General features: G+C 35.8%; 1 protein-coding gene across 1 annotated transcript in view; it reads right to left on the bottom strand.

Annotated features, from left to right (window-relative positions):
• Positions 1–17110, bottom strand: part of SHISA9 (shisa family member 9) — a 1615398-nt gene that overhangs the window by 51934 nt on the left and 1546354 nt on the right. The gene's annotated exons all lie outside the window — the stretch shown is intronic.

Here is a 17110-nt window from a genome sequence, read left to right as displayed (position 1 = left end):
GAGATAATAACACTCTGCATTTCCATTACAGAGATAGCAATTCTGCCATTACAGAGATAGCAATTCTGCCATTACAGAGATAGCAATTCTGCCATTACAGAGATAGCAATTCTGCCATTACAAAGATAGCAATTCTGCCATTACAGAGATAGCAATTCTGCCATTACAGAGATAGCAATTCTGCCATTACAAAGATAGCAATTCTGCCATTACAGAGATAGCAATTCTGCCATTACAGAGATAGCAATTCTGCCATTACAGAGATAGCAATTCTGCCATTACAAAGATAGCAATTCTGCCATTACAGAGATAGCAATTCTGCCATTACAGAGATAGCAATTTTGCCATTACAAAGATAGCAATTCTGCCATTACAGAGATAGCAATTCTGCCATTACAGAGATAGCAATTCTGCCATTACAAAGATAGCAATTCTGCCATTACAGAGATAGCAATTCTGCCATTACAGAGATAGCAATTTTGCCATTACAAAGATAGCAATTCTGCCATTACAGAGATAGCAATTCTGCCATTACAGAGATAGCAATTCTGCCATTACAGAGATAGCAATTCTGCCATTACAGAGATAGCAATTCTGCCATTACAGAGATAGCAATTCTGCCATTACAGAGATAGCAATTTTGCCATTACAGAGATAGCAATTCTGCCATTACAGAGATAGCAATTCTGCCATTACAGAGATAGCAATTCTGCCATTACAGAGATAGCAATTCTGCCATTACAGAGATAGCAATTCTGCCATTACAGAGATAGCAATTCTGCCATTACAGAGATAGCAATTCTGCCATTACAGAGATAGCAATTTTGCCATTACAGAGATAGCAATTCTGCCATTACAGAGATAGCAATTCTGCATTCCCACACTCCACTCCCTTTACTCTCATAGTTTCCTTGTCTGCTTTACTGGGTGATCTTGTATTCAAACAACACACAAATCAATTTATGGCACTAGTATACGAGGCATGCTGAAAAATGTGGAAATCACGATCACGAAAAAGATTTGTAGTACAAGGAAAATTACATTTGCTGGTTTGGTGTATGCAGTTTGTGTGTGTGTGTGTGTGTGTGTTGGGGGGTTAAATATTAAAATATATACATAAAATTCACTTTTCTTAATATACTACTTCACTAAAAATACTTTACCTTAAAGAAAAAGAAAGGAACAAAGTCCGTGTGATCTAATTTCCAATACCTGATCTTCAGAAACCTATCCCTTCTGACTGTCCAGCTTGTATAAATGGTCGTTTGGCGACCTTTAGCTGGAGTGATAAGAGAGCCAAAGTTGAGTCTTCTAAAATGCTGCATATGAGTGAAACTTTACTTATGTCTATATTTTTAAAACTGACAGGTTATATTTAAAACAAACTAATAAAATAAATAATTCCAGATGCAGCTGAGAATGTAGACACAACAAACCAAATGAATAGTGCCATGTGGTCACCAGTGTCACCTATGACAAAAAAAAAAAAACAGCAGCATTGCATATTTTTAGAGTGCTAACCTGAAATGTTGAAATTTAAAACCTAAGTGTTTTAATGCTACCCTGTATCCAAATCTGTGACTCTAAGAAAATGTGAAAGTACTCATATATTTTTGCATCTCCCTTAGAAAGAGATCAGAGTACTGAATATGGTGCCAACAAGTATGATCTCACACCTTTATTGTTGACCATTTTCCAGAATTTAAATCCTATTAATGACCATTTCTGTCTCTTCTTTCACTAAAGGGCAGAATCTCCTTAAAGGTTTCCCATGCCTAATAACATTTTCAGAGAATAATGCTGGGACACATTTCGATACAATGACATCACCCAGTACTCATAGGTTCTAAGGCAGTGCAACAGCCAAGTCTTGAAATTCACTGCAAAAAATATTCACATTTAAAGTAACTATTTTTTGACTCTGTGTTGATATTAAAATGTCACTTTTAAAAATGCTCGACTAATTCTGAGGATAGTGCTACAGCTATACAAGTACATTTATGCTTTTTGTCACCTTGGAAAAAAGAAACCTAAAAGTTACATTATTCAAAATGGAATATTTAGGAAATGTTGAAATCTGAATTTCAAATAATAATACTGATTTAGATCTGACTGAAAAGATCTCAGTGCTAGACAATATATTAATTAGCTATTAAATTTAAAATCAAAGAAATCAGAGGGGAAGTGGTTGGCATAATGGTTAATGTCTTTACCTCACAGATACAAGGTACAGGGTTTGATTATGGCCTCCGGTTATTAGCTAGGCTTGCAATAGCCTGCAGACTGATAACCTAGTACTTACCTATGAATGGTGATTGACAGTATTAAATATATCTCTTGCCAAAAGTATGTTTTTTTGTCATTTAAAATATTTTAAAGATGAGAATATGATCGCTTGAATAATAATTTAGTTTTGATGTTATACACACATACTACAAATATGATCCTGATATTCATTTTGCTTGTCAGCTACAACAAGCAATATGCTAATATTTGCTGTGCACTGAATGATGCAAAGCTAAAGATCCATACTGTTGCAGTGCATGGTGCTGTGTGACCGCTCCAAAATATGGAAAAATCTAAACTTGTTAAACACTCCCCTAGAGTGGCACGTAAGTTTAAGAGTATATAAGGGTGCCTGACAAACGTTTGTTAAGGACACCCAAGCACTGTTAAAATAGGGTCTTGCCCTGTGGACTAATAATGGAAACTGACAGAACAGCAGTAAATCAGGAGTGAAACAGCTTTTAAAAGCTGTTGCAACATTATTATGAAAAAGTGTGACGGAATGAAGTAGTGTCTAACAGCTTTCAATGCCATTAGTTAAAAAAGGATACTTTGTTTCTGCCAGCTATTTGACAGAGCTAAAGTGTATTACTAGCTTAGAAAACTGGTAAAACACTTTGCACGTTTACACTTTTTCTGGAACTGGTAGTAAGAACATGTTATGCTCCATGCACTACAAAATTTATGATCAGGTTTCAGTGGTCATAACCTTGGGTTTCCTAGAAAATTCTTAAAAGTGAAAAAAAACATCTAAATAATATATGGCTATGCTCATGCTCCACTCCTTGCTAACCTTACCTTAATGTCTCCCCCCTTGGCTTATCTACTCCTGGTTAACTTAACTTTTATACCTCTACTCCCTGATTGATACAACTATTCAAAACCCACTTTCATACTGCTGGCCTTTCAGCTATACCCATCCTGTACAATCTTCCCTCATCTCTCCTCAATGCTCTTGTAATGTAATGGCTACTCAGCAACATATTTCTGTATCAAATGAGAAGGGGACGTAAAGAATAACATGTATTAAGAATGGAAATTCTTATCCTCCATGTTAGTGAAGAAAGTAATTTATGTCTGTTACTGGGTGTTTGAATGTATTACTCTGTATGCAAAGTTAAAATGCTTGGATGTATGTTGCCCCATATGAAGTAAAACTACCTATCTACTGTATAAAATACAGATATAGAAATACGTATGCACATAATTGTTACTTAGGAGCTTTTCTCCCCGGGACTTTCCCGGTAAACAAGTGCCAGATAAATAAATAAATAAAATCTTAAGACACTCAGCAACCTAGCTTATAAATTTTCTGAAAGACTTGAAGACAGATTCATTTTCAGTTTATGTGCATTATATAACTGATTCCTGTACTGGAAATGCTAATGCATTTACAATGTAAGAAAATATATGTTGGATCTAGAAATGGATACTGTTTTTACATATAATGTCATGGTTAATATAATGAACTTCTGCATATACATTACATTCCTAGCATTGAAGATACATCTTACATTTCTCTTTTGCATAAGAAAGACGTTATGAAGATTTCTAGACTCATACACAGTAAGATCACTGTTTTCCCAACACTGATGCATATTCTTAAAAGGCAGGATCTCAGACACTGATTGACAGTTTTAGTATAATTTTCAGAGTTATATTTGGATATTTACATTGAAACAAAATTTCTATGGTGTTCCTAGTATAAAGGCTTAAAGTTGCATCACTGTTAAATGTGAATAGGTGGGGTTTGCTTTCTTATTACTGGGATTTTTGTGCTAGCATATTTCTAGTGAAAAAATTTTCTTCCAGTTTTACCAATAAACACACATACACATGTGCGCGCACACACACACACAATTACATAATGAATGGTCCACATATTAAACGATCGACATACAAAACATGGAAAAAACATGTCATCCATTCATTATATTGGCAGCACAAAACATTGACACTCAGTACATCAAAAAAGGAAGTAAGTTTCCTTTTCCGATATACTACAAATAACCTGACCACATTCAGCTCAAATTTCTCTGAACAGTGGATGTTACATATGCATGTTTTTTTTGCAGAGAAGGTCCACATTAGGGTGACAGATAGGGCCAGGATTATGGTATGCATGCATTACCAAGATGAGCGGGGTCGGGGGGTTTGCTCTATAACAATTGTTCTGTTTTGTATTTGGCATTCGGAGCATTCACTGCTTGTACTATTTAAGCATATGGGCAGGCACCCTTCAGCAAGTTATGCATTTATAGGTATAGATGATCTACTTAACAAAAATGGAAAAAAAAATCTGTGTCTGGATAACCTTATGCAACAAAAACAACAAATCCTGAAAGAGAGACAAAGAACTTGGATTATTAATTTGGGGGCAAACAGACCCCTAGGCTTAAATGAAATTGCAGTCAATTTATCTTCATTAAAGATACTGAACATATTTGATTTACTGCTGGTCATTTTGCATATATATATATATATATATATATATATATATATATATACATACGTGTGTGTGTGTGTGTGTGTGTGTGTGTGTGTGTGTGTGTGGCACATATAATAAAAACAAAACCTTTTGACAGTAATAGTGAAAAGAAGGAAAAAGATGCCATTGCAACCCCTTGAAAAGATATACTTGTTGAAACAGAACCTCCATAATTACCAAATACAACCACATACAAATAAATACAACCTATGGTAATGTAGGGGCTATGTTCTCCAGCTCATACCACCCCGCACCCCACTCCCCGACTTACATATACTAACTACACAGTTCGATAGCATTAAATAAAGGATATCCACAGACATCACTTGCATTTCCAGCATGGAAAAACAAACCACAAGCAAAAAAAAAAATGAAGACAACGGTACGAATAAACTGTAAAACCGCTAATGATGTATACTTGTTTAACATCACACATTTATCACTCCTACACAAATATTTCACAGTCAGAACTAATCAATACAACCTCTATGCCTGCAACGCACAATGTCTTTGCAGGAAGCATGTCCTTCTGCACTCCAATGTGAGGTAAGGGAACTCGCCGTCACACCCTCAGCTTATTATATACTACTCTGAGACTGCACAATGCAGGGGAAAGGGATTATTCCCCAGAATGATAACAATCTAGCACTAATATCAGCAGCTGTTCTGTTGACCAAATATAATAGGCATGAAAACTGTCAACATTACCAGAAGGTTAAGCAATTTATGCATCCCTCTATCTATCAATCAATCTATCTATCCATCTATCAATCAATCTATCTATCTATCTATCTATCTATCTATCTATCTATCTATCTATCTATCTATCTATCTATACCTCTCTCTACATTATATATGTATAGACACTCACATTTCATAGGTTCATAGGTAGGTACTAGGCTATCAGCCCTAGGGCCCATACAAGCCTAGCCAAAAAATGTACCCTGGCTTTCGCCACCCAAGAAAATTATTTTCCTGTGCCCCTGTCGAGCAGAGCCACAGAAGTGATCCCTGGGGTGAATTTCCCATTTCCCAGCCAATCATCAATATTTTTCTTGAAGAGTGCTAATGAGGAGCTCTGTTTGACATAGATAGGTAGTCTGTTCCAGAGTATGGGAAGTCTCTGGGACAGGAATCTATCCCTCCAGCATGTCCTGTTTATTGTGGTGACAAGGTTTAGGTCCCTAGAGCGTGTAGCTCAGAGGGATTGGGATTTCTTTAAGTGGAGCATGTCCAACAGCTCTGGGTTTGACATAGCTTTGTATGTTAGGCAGAGATCGCCCCTGAGTAGGCGATATGCGATGGAGTAAAGCTGTAGTTTTTTGAGACGGTCTGCATAGGGCATCTGTTTGAGGCCAGTAATCCCCTTTGTGAGGTATTTCTGTGGTCTTTCCAGTTGTTGTAGGTGTCTTGTGAGGTACATACCAAAAGGGGCATTGTACTCTATAATGGGTCTAATGAGTGATGAGTAGAGGGGAACAATGACCTCTTTTTTTCTGGATGAGAATCCTTTTGTGATGAGATGAGCCACGTAGAAGGATTTCCTGACCACTGTGGCGATGTGATTATCAAAGGAGAGACTACTGACCACCTGTGTCCCAAGGTCTCATCAGATTTTCGGCATTAAGTAGACTACCAGCTATGTGGTAGTTCATGGGTACAGAGTTTTTACCAAAGGGGATGACAATACACTCTTTGGCGTTGAGCTTCAGGCCATGGCTTTGACACCAGGTATCTGTCTCAGTGAGGCCCTTTTGTAGTTTGTCCATATCGTTAGGAGTTTCGATTATGGCTCATTTATTTATTTTCATTTATGTGGTTGCATTGGTAATTATGTATATTTATATCTATCTATATGTATCTGTCTATCAATATACATACACACACATACACACAGACACACACATATATATTATTTACATTATATACATATATTGGTCATAGGTGCAAGTGTGTGTGTGCGAGTGAGTGGTATGAATGAACTACTGTGGCAGGGCTAGCCACACGGTGGTGTAAACCTTGCAGATGAGGGAATGCTTTTTGCTGTAGTAAAAAAGAGTGAATGTCCTGTTTAATAGTGCTTCAGTTATCTACTGTCTCTGTGAGATCACCTTAAAGCAGGATTAGGGAACCTTGTCCTTATTCCATTATTATGCAATCTCAGAGTGGGTACATATAATTAGCAGGGGTGGGGCTTGCAGTAAATATTAGTTTTGCTTTTTGTGATTTTCAGCCATTTCGATAGGCTCTAAAATCATTGCTGCTGTCCGGTTTGTTCTTTTGAACGTTCAAATAATGGACTGGTGCACCCTGCACTCCCTATACTATCACTTCAATTGTGAGGAAGAATAGGCAATTGGATGGGTCAGACATCCAATGAGTTGTTTCCTGATGGACAAGAAAGTGCTCATGTAATATCTAGCCATAAAAATATAATTAGATAATAAAACCAATGTGTGTGATTGCAGTTCTCCAAATGATTTCTCTTTGTACTATTTTTGTTTCAAAAAGTGTTTCCTTTATTCAAGCAGAGTAAAATTAGGCTGATGGGACCTCTGCTGGCACATTTTTACACTTTTGCACTCATATGTTCTTTTGGGCCATCAAACACTTGGTAGATTCGTTTTTAATACGTTAGGTGTTTCCTGACTTTTTACAGAAGATTACAATATGTACCATAATTTAAACAAGGCTTTAGAGATGAAGTTCAAAATTTTAAACTTATTGCATATCTCTCTCCATTTTCAAAGATTTTGCAAAACTGATACTCACTCCGATAATGTACTATCTTGAGTCTAAGCAAATATTCAGACAGTGTCATTATAGCTTTCGATATCACTTCTCCATAGTTTTCAAACTGTTGATGTCAAACTAGGTGTATAACGTGTACAATTTGTCTAACTTAGGTTTTAACCTGTTTATTGACATGTTTGATCATCAGGATATCATCTGTAGCTTATCAGATCTGGGAATGAATAAAGACGTACTGCATTGGTAAATGTCCTATTTGCTTAACAGTCTGTGCTTGGTTCTAATATTTCTTTTTTTATTAAACTTTTTTATTATTAATTTTCATAAGATCATGAAATTCCTACAGCATACATACAATTATATATAAACATAACAATAAATAACAAAACTATATACAATGCCCATAACATTAATCTACTTTACTTAGATTTGTTACATTTTATCTAGTAACTTTTTAAGCTTCATCTAAGATAATTTCTTATGTGTTATTCTTGTTGTTTTTGAAGCAAGAGTTAAAAGTTCTCTATTACATACAGTCTTGGCCAATAATGTAAATTCAGTAAAAGATATCATTTTTTTTGCTTTTCCAGTCTGAAGTGATGTTTTTCCTTGCTATTGCTAGAAGAGACCAAAGAGGATGCATTTGTGTTTTTGGTATATAATCTGGTATTGGAGCATTGAACAATAATAGTGCATCTGTTATTATGCACTTATCTGTCCACAATGCCTTTGTAAAGTCTCTAAATTCCTGCCAGAAAGGGGTAACCATTCTGCATTCAAGGAACATGTGTTTCCAATCTGCACATAGGCTCTCATCACATCTCCAACAATTATGACTTGTTTTATTTGATATTATAGCTATTTTCTGTGGAGTTAAGTAACTCGTGTATAAATTTCCGTGTAAATATTTTTCAATATGGAGATGATGATGTGTGCTTAACTGACCTGAGTATTGATAATTTATCATTTTCAGAAAAATTTAATTTATTTGTATTCTCTATATAGCTCCATAAAGAATCTACAGGTTGTTTTAAGTCTGCTCTTAATGTCTTGTATATCTTAGCTAACAAAAATCCCATGTTATAGTGTGCTGAATTTAATTCACATAAAAGAGAGATTATTTTAGGCTGCAATAAAGTGTTGGTCAGCTGGTTCCTTTTAAATTCATTTATTAGATATTCTCTGTAGATTTGAATATTTAAACAATTGTATGCTGCGGTAGTACGGCAGTAGCATTGTTACCTCACAGCAAGAGGTTCTCCCGTTCAATTCTCGGCTTGGCTTGGGAGTGCCTTCTGTGTGGAGTCTGCATGCCCTCCCCGAGGTTGGGTAGCATCCGAAAAATATGCATGCGTAAATGGACGTGCCTTCGTTGAAGATTGGGCATCGAGCTGGCACCTCAGCGTTTCGTAAAAATCTACTGCCAATCATTAGCGGACCGGAGTTCTGCTGTGGTAACCCCTTACCGGGAAAAAGCCAAAAGACAAACAACAACAACCAATTATCTTGATTTATGTTATACCTGGCTATAAGACTTAACTGTATCATGGATTTTATTTATACCTGGGAACTGATGCCAATAATTTAATCCATTGCTTTCATTTCCGTTATTTTCTTCATATTAAAAGAATCTCGACAATTCTTTGGGAGTGCTACTGCAAACATTAATATTGAGAAATGTCTCGCTATATAATTTCTGTTTATAATTTTCCTAAAATTGTTTAGTATATAAATAATACAATGTGGTAGTTTCTCATGTTTATTTTCTTTATACACTTAAGTCTTTTACTACTAAAAATATTTTATTATTTTCAGTAAATATATCATTGTTTATTACTTCATCTGCATTGAATCATAAAATATTCATGTGTAACTTTTTCCAGTTTGATGTATATTTGCTGCTTAACCACTTGCTTATGATATGAATTGTAACTGATTCAGTATAGAGTTCTAAATTTGGGAATGCAATTCCACCTTTTTCCCATTCTCTATTGTGCCAATCATATCTTATTCTCTGCTTTTATGGCAACCATAAAAATTTAATTAGAAGTGAATTGAGCTGTTTTATTATTGTCGCCCAGGGTGCTGACGGTGGATTTCCGCCGTTGACCGGTGTGGGTAACAATCTTGAAGTTGGAAGGAAAACTTCAAACAGTTGTTTGGAACCTGTTGTTCAACCGAAGAACTAATGGGGCTAATATTCGGCAGCCTTTTTTACCGTTCCCCATCAGATCCAAACGGAAGCAATCAATAGGGTTACAGCGAGGGCACCACAAAAGGAAGCAAGAGAAACCCAACAATTTCAACAATGGCAACATGATAAGAACACTGTGGGAGAAATGAGAGATGATTTGATTTGGAACATTTCTAAAAGGTACATTTCTGAATCTGACTGCAACATTTTGAATAAAGGGTTGTCCTTTACTCCTACTACTTCTGCTAACATTGCCGATATCTTAATTGATTTTAAGTTAGCATTGAGGAATGTGCAACTTCAATTAATGTTTAAAAATGAAGCATTGAATGACAATGTTGACCTGGGTAGGGGTATGTTGTTTAAAAAACCTAATTTATACAGTCCACAATTTAATTAAACTCTAGACATGTTCCATAAAGTGTGCGAGGCTGTGTTCTATAATTATTTTGATAAAAGTGAAAGAAAAGAATCCCTAATAACCTTATTGAATATGAGAGATCTGCTCTTGAAGTGTTAGAGCATGATGCCAGTATAGTTATTAGACCTGCTAACAAGGGGGACAGATTATTGTTATGGATAGTATGTTTTATTATGATTCTATTCTTGTCACGTTGGGTGACAGAGACGTATATCATGAAATTAAGTTAAATGATATCCATGAAATTACTATGAAAGTGACTAACAACTTGTTAGAATTTGCAAACCAGGGGATTATTACTAAAGATTTATTTAGTTATTTTATTGTTGAGAAACCATTAATGCCAACTTTTCAAGGACTTCCTAAAGTCCATAAAGACCTCCTTTTAGGCCGATAGTGGCCAGTGGGGAATGGCTTACTGAGCCACTTAGTATTTATATTGAGAAGCGATTAAGACCTATACTTGAGCATCATCCCTTCATTCTATGTCAAACTAAACAGATGCTTCAAGAGCTTTACATGTTTAATAATGATGTAAAGAAAGATGCGAAAGGTATTTTATTGGCGACATATGATGTTAGCTCATTATTCACCGTTATTCCTAATAATATGGGAATTTGTATGGTTAGGAGCTTTTTAACGAGGTGTAGTGTATATACTAGAGAACATATTTGATTTATTATGTGAGTTACTCAATATTGTTCTATGTAACAATGTGTTCCTATTCAATGGGAAATATTACCATCAGCTGTTGGGCATAGCTATGGGCACTCCTTGTGCTAATAGCTACTCCAACATGGTGATGGCTGAATGGGAGACAAATAACTTCATTTCTCACCCTCTAACAGAGAAACATCTAGTATTATATAAGAGGTTTGTGGATGACCTGTGTCTATTTTGGAAAGGTAGCAGACGTGAACTAGAGAGATTTGTTGAGCATCTGAATAGCAGCAGTGAGTTTTTGAGATTCACTGGTGAATGCTCTGAGACTTACATTCATTTCCTGGATATTTTAATTAGTATTGATGAAAGTGGTTCTTCGCATACAAATAGATATATTAAAGAATGTCATCGTCCATCCTGTTTACATAGGACTTGCATGCATCCGACACATGTCTTTAATAACATTGTCAATATAATTTTTTTTTGCTTTTCCAGTTTGAAGTGATGTTTTTCCTTGCTATTGCTAGAAGAGACCAAAGAGGATGCATTTGTGTTTTTGGTATATAATCTGGTATTGGACATTGTCAAGGGCCAAATTATGCATTGTTTGAGGCTAACTGACAGATAGTCATCTGCATGAGGACATTGAACATATTACATCTGATTTTGTTAACAGAGGTTATGATAGAAGTGAAGTTAATAATATATCTTGTGAAGTACATAAGAAGAGGAAAACTGTGGCTAGGCCATATTTTTCCGAGCCCAATACAGCCAGCCATATGGTGAATATGACAATGAATATGACACCTTTTATTTTCCCCTATACTAGAGATCATGCCATGATCAGGAATATTTTACAACATAATTGGAATATACTATGTACATATGATCAAATAGTTCAAATATTGGGGGAGAGACCTTATATTTCATTTAAAAATACTAAGAATCTGAAAAGAAGGTTATGCTATCCTAAAAGAAAAGACATATGAAATGAGACTTGATATGGGTATGGGGACCACGAAATGTGGAAGTTGTAATTTCTGCACCTTTATACATGAAGGTATAGAGTTTAAGCACCCCAATACTAAGAAAATATATAATTTTGAGATCAATGCTTACTGTAATAGTAAAAATCTTATATATTTAGCCCAGTGTATTATCTGTTCTTCCTTTTATGTAGGGAAGATGAATAAACACCTTTGTGAACAAATTTGTGACCATATGTATGGTTATAGGTGAGGGCATATGTATAGTGCCTTCGCAAAGCACACTATTGAGAATGATGATAGCCATCAGTTTAGATTTCGAGTGTTAGAGTTAATATATGATGATGAGAGGTTGGGGGACATATCTAATAGAACCGAGACAAAGGAACATACATGGATTGTTAGGCTTAGAGCCCATTTGGGTAAGGGGCTTAATAACCATATTGCTATTACAGCAAAACTGACAAGTAGGAGCCTTAGGAATAATGTAGATTTTATTTGAGTTATGTATTTTTATTATCAGATGTTTTCTTTGTTATATTCGACACTCTGACTTCTCAAATTTGTATTGCTGGCATTATCATTTCTTCATGTTGTGAGAACAGTTTGTATTTGAGGCACAAACATATATTTATTTTTATGTTACATGTTTGCTATATACTTGAGCAATGTATTCCTTTGTTTGTATTTATATGCACGGGTATACCTTCTTACGCACTGTGTTCCATTTGTAATTAATTTTTAAAAGATTTTCAAAGGATTGTTTTAATAATGAAAGAAGTTTTCAGAGCTGTTATATCTTTAATTAACCTTGGTTATTGTTCATTTTTTCATGTTGTGATAACACTTCGCATTTAAAGTAAGCATGTATTTATATTTATAGGTTCATGTTTGCTATATACTCGAGCAAAGTTTTTTTCTGTTATATTTATATGCACGGGGATACCTTCTTATGTGCTGTGTTCCATTTGTAATGATTTTAGAAACGGAGCTTTGAAGGACAGTCTTTAATTATGTATGAAGTTTTAGAACTGGTATAACTTTAATTAACTTTGGTTTTAAGTGGTTATTTAACTGGCAGCTGTATGATACATGTATTGCGCTGTTTTGGCGCCTTTTTTTTCTTTTAAATTGTGTAAAATAATTTTTTCTCTTTTGTCTGAAGAAGTCTTCCGAAGACGGAAGACGAAAAGCGCTTAACATTGTATAAATCTTTTGGAGTTTACCCTCTGGATCGGAGCCTGTTTTCTTTTTTGTTTACATGTATTTTTTTATGTCTTTTAATATTTTTAAAGGTTAATTAGAGGACAATTTATAGTTTTATTTCATATATTTCCATATATTTCTGAGTTATATATTTTTTAAATGTGTAAGTACATCTTTAAATGTGTAAATGTATGACTGGTTAGTTTGAATTTAATTGAGTATAAAAGGAAATGACCTCATTTGATTAGTTAGGTCTGATGAAGCAAATTTATTTGTGAAAACACTTACCATTTGTACAATAAACTCGGTGGATTTTATACAAATTGTGACTCCTGCTCTTCAGCTTGCTTGTTTGATCGCATATATATATATATATATATATATATATATATATATATATACACACACACACACACACACACACACATTATTTATATATATATATATATATATATATATATATATATATATATATATATATATATATACATGCACATGTGTGTGTTTTATACATATAGATATATATATATATATATATATATATATATATATATATGTGTGTGTGGTGTGTATATAGATATATATATATATATATATACATTTATATATATATATATATATATATATGTGTGTGTATGTTATCTTTCACTGATATCTGTGACTTTTTCTTTACATAAGAACATTTAGAGCATTTGAACAAAACAATGATATATTGCACAACTGATTCAAAGATGTATCTAAATATCCTCAGTTTCTCTGCCCTGCTTGGATAGACAGCCTCTATCCATCTGACTACAAGTCCTTTGACAGTGACATCTGTGAACATGAACAGGAGTTCCCAATGTGGGTCAATATCGTAGATGTCTTTGCTTTACTCATGTGTGATATGATTACTTAACATAGCTAGACTACCACACAAAATATAATTGTTTAATAAAGTGTCTGTATTTGACCTCCAGAATATCAAAATATAGTAATGTATGTTGACTTGCATGTTGTGGTATAGTTACGCATGAAAGGTGACTGTGAATGTGAGTGGCTGAGGTGTCAAGGTACTTTAGCCAACACTTTACAGAATCTATCCTGACTTTATCCTCCCAACTATCCAAAAACAAACTTTCAGATATCTCAGCAAAATACCCTGATAACATCCACTCCTTTACTCATTCATCTGTTCCTACCTCTACTATTAAAAACTCCTCCTAAAACTGAAGCCTACCACCCTTGCTGCAGACAATCTACCCGCTAACTTCCTAGAAGTAGCTTCTGAGTCCATGTCTTACCCTGTATCCATCCTTATTAATCGGGCCATACAGGAAGCCTACATTCGTCAACTATGGAAAGTATCATATAATATTATTCCACTTCACAAAGGTGGTAATTCCTATGATTTCTCTAATTATCATCCAATTGCAATTCTATCCCCTCTATCTAAACTACTCAAAAAATGTATCTACTCTCAAGTAGTGAATTTTTCTAAACTCACACGATCTTCTCTCCTCCACACAACATGGCTTCCAGAAACATCATAGCACAACTACTGCTCTTCTCTCTTTTACTAACCTGGAAAACTAACACAGAAACAACAACAACTTTGTTTCTGCTATATTTTTAGACCTCTCGAAAGCATTTGACATGGTCTCACACTCCCTACTTCTAGACACCCTTGCCTCTCTAGCCATTGCCCCTCCAACTATTGTCCGGTATAAAAATGATCTGTCAGACAGGCAGTAGTCTGTCCAATGGCAAGGTATACTATCTCATCTATTCCCAACAACCATAGGTGTACCACAAGGCTCTATATTAGGTCCTTTTCTTTTCTCGATTTTCACTAACAATCTTCATACCTCCACCCACCTTGCTACACTCATACAGTAACGCAGACGATTCAACTATTATCTGCTCTGCAGCCAAACTTACCACGTTACAACAACTCACTCAGGATTCCTTTAGCTTAGTGGAAAGTTGGATTACTCGGATCCAACTTATCCTAAATCCCATAAAGACTAAATTGGTCTTTTCACCCCCACAAATCTATTCCTACCTCTCTATTCTTCTCAGTCACTTCCAATAATGGTACCATCATCACTCCCTCTGATCACACCAAACTCTTGGGTGTAGAAATTGACAAAAACCTACAGTTTGATGTCCACATTTTACAAACCATCAAAAAAGTCCATAAAAATGGGAACACTTTACAGACAAAAAAAATTTCTCTCAAAACAAGAGAGAATCTCCCTAGCCCAAACCCATCTCTTGTCCACTCTAATGTATGCAGCACCAATCCTTACTCATATCAGAAAACATGATTTTGCTAGACTTGTGACACGTTACAACAAAATTGCCAAGTTTGCTAATAACTGCACCTTCAGGTCCCATCACTGTCAGGCTCTAAAGGAACTACAATGGCTAGAATTTTCCCATCTACTCAATTACCATCAACTAATCATTGCCTACAATATTGTGACACATCCTGCTATATCCTCAACACTAAGTCACCTACTCACGCCCTACAAATCAAATTGTCCCCTTCGCTCCACTGACAAATCACTCCTTTGTATCTCTAAGGTTAACAACACTGCAGGTAAAGCACTATTCTCCCGTAACGTAGCTAAATCCTGGAACAACCTTCCCTCTGCTTTATCTTCTGCCTCCACTATTACACTGTTCAAAAACTCACTTAAATCACACTTAATGAATTCCTGGCTATGTCCATGCATTACCTAATCTTCACTGTTTCTACCACCCCAGATAGCTTCATATCCAATTATACCTACTGTAATTTTTCTAAAGTATCAGGAATTATATTTTCTGCTCAATAATAGTAAATGTGGTTCCATCCACTGTGTCCAATTCATAACTATAGAAAAAACCCACTTAACATAACCATTTGTAGCGATATGCACCGAGTTAACAAAATCTGAATTTTTTTGTGTTTTTACTTTAATTTTCCTGTTGCCTCACAGCAAGAGGTTCTCCTGTTCGATTCTCGGCTGGAGTGCCTTCTGTGTGGAGTCTGCATGTCCTCCCCGCGGTCGAGTGGCCTCTGAAAGACATGCGTGAATGGACGTGCCTTTGCTGAAGGTTGGGTGTCGGGCTGGTAACTCGGCACCATAATAATCGACTGCCAATCATTAGCGGACCGGAGTTCTGCTGTGGCGACCCCTAACCGGGAAAAGCCGAAAAGACAAACAAACAAACTTTAATTTTCCTCCATGCAGGAACTCATTAATATTGTCAACCATCAGAAAAGCAGGAATAAAATCCATGCCACTAAAGGATCAGGTCTTCCTTTTGAAATATTCTTACTGCGTAAAGTGAGGTGAAATGCTCACAACCCAAGTTGCTACTGTTCTTCACCTCATTACTCCTGCTCATGTCCTTGTCACTTTTGGACCACTGGATATAAGCAGACAGGTTTTGATCCATCAGTTAGTACCGATATTTAAGAATAAGGGTGATGTGCAGAGCTGTAGTAACTACAGAGGGATTAAACTGATCAGTCACAACATGACGTTATGGGAAAGAGTAATGGAAGCTAGGTTAAGAAGGGAGGTGATGATTATTGATCAGCAGTATGGTTTCATGCCAGGAAAGAGCACTACAGATGCAATGTTTGCTCTGAGAGTGTTCATAGGTTCATAGGTAGGTACTAGGCTATTGGCCCTAGGGCCTATATAAGCCTAGCCAAAAGGTACCCTGGCTTTCGCCACCCAAGAAAATAATTTTCCTGTACCACTGTCGAGCAGAGCCACAGAAGTGATCCCCAGGGTGAATTTCCTATCTCTCATCCAATCATCAAGATTTTTCTTGAAGAGTGCTAATGAGGAGCTTTGTTTGATATAGATAGGTAGTTTGTTCCAGAGTATGGGAAGTCTCTGGGACAGGAATCTATCCCTCCAACATGTTCTGTTTATTGTGGTGACAAGGTTAATGTCCTTAGAGTGTGTAGCTCTTAGGAGTTGGGATTTCTTTAAGTGGAGCATGTCTAAAAGCTCTGGGTTTGACATAGCTTTGTGTGTTAGGCAGAGATTACCTCTGAGTAGGCGATATGTGACGGAGAAAAGCTGCAGTTTTTTTAGACAGTCTGCATAGGGCATCTGTTTGAGGCCAGT

Source organism: Protopterus annectens, chromosome 12.part0 (assembly GCF_019279795.1).
Source record: "Protopterus annectens isolate FY-2018-M chromosome 12.part0, PAN1.0, whole genome shotgun sequence".
In the NCBI taxonomy this organism is placed as follows: Eukaryota; Metazoa; Chordata; order Ceratodontiformes; family Protopteridae; genus Protopterus; species Protopterus annectens.
Note: the sequence above shows the minus strand (reverse complement) of the source record. Positions and strands in the feature narration are given on the sequence as shown.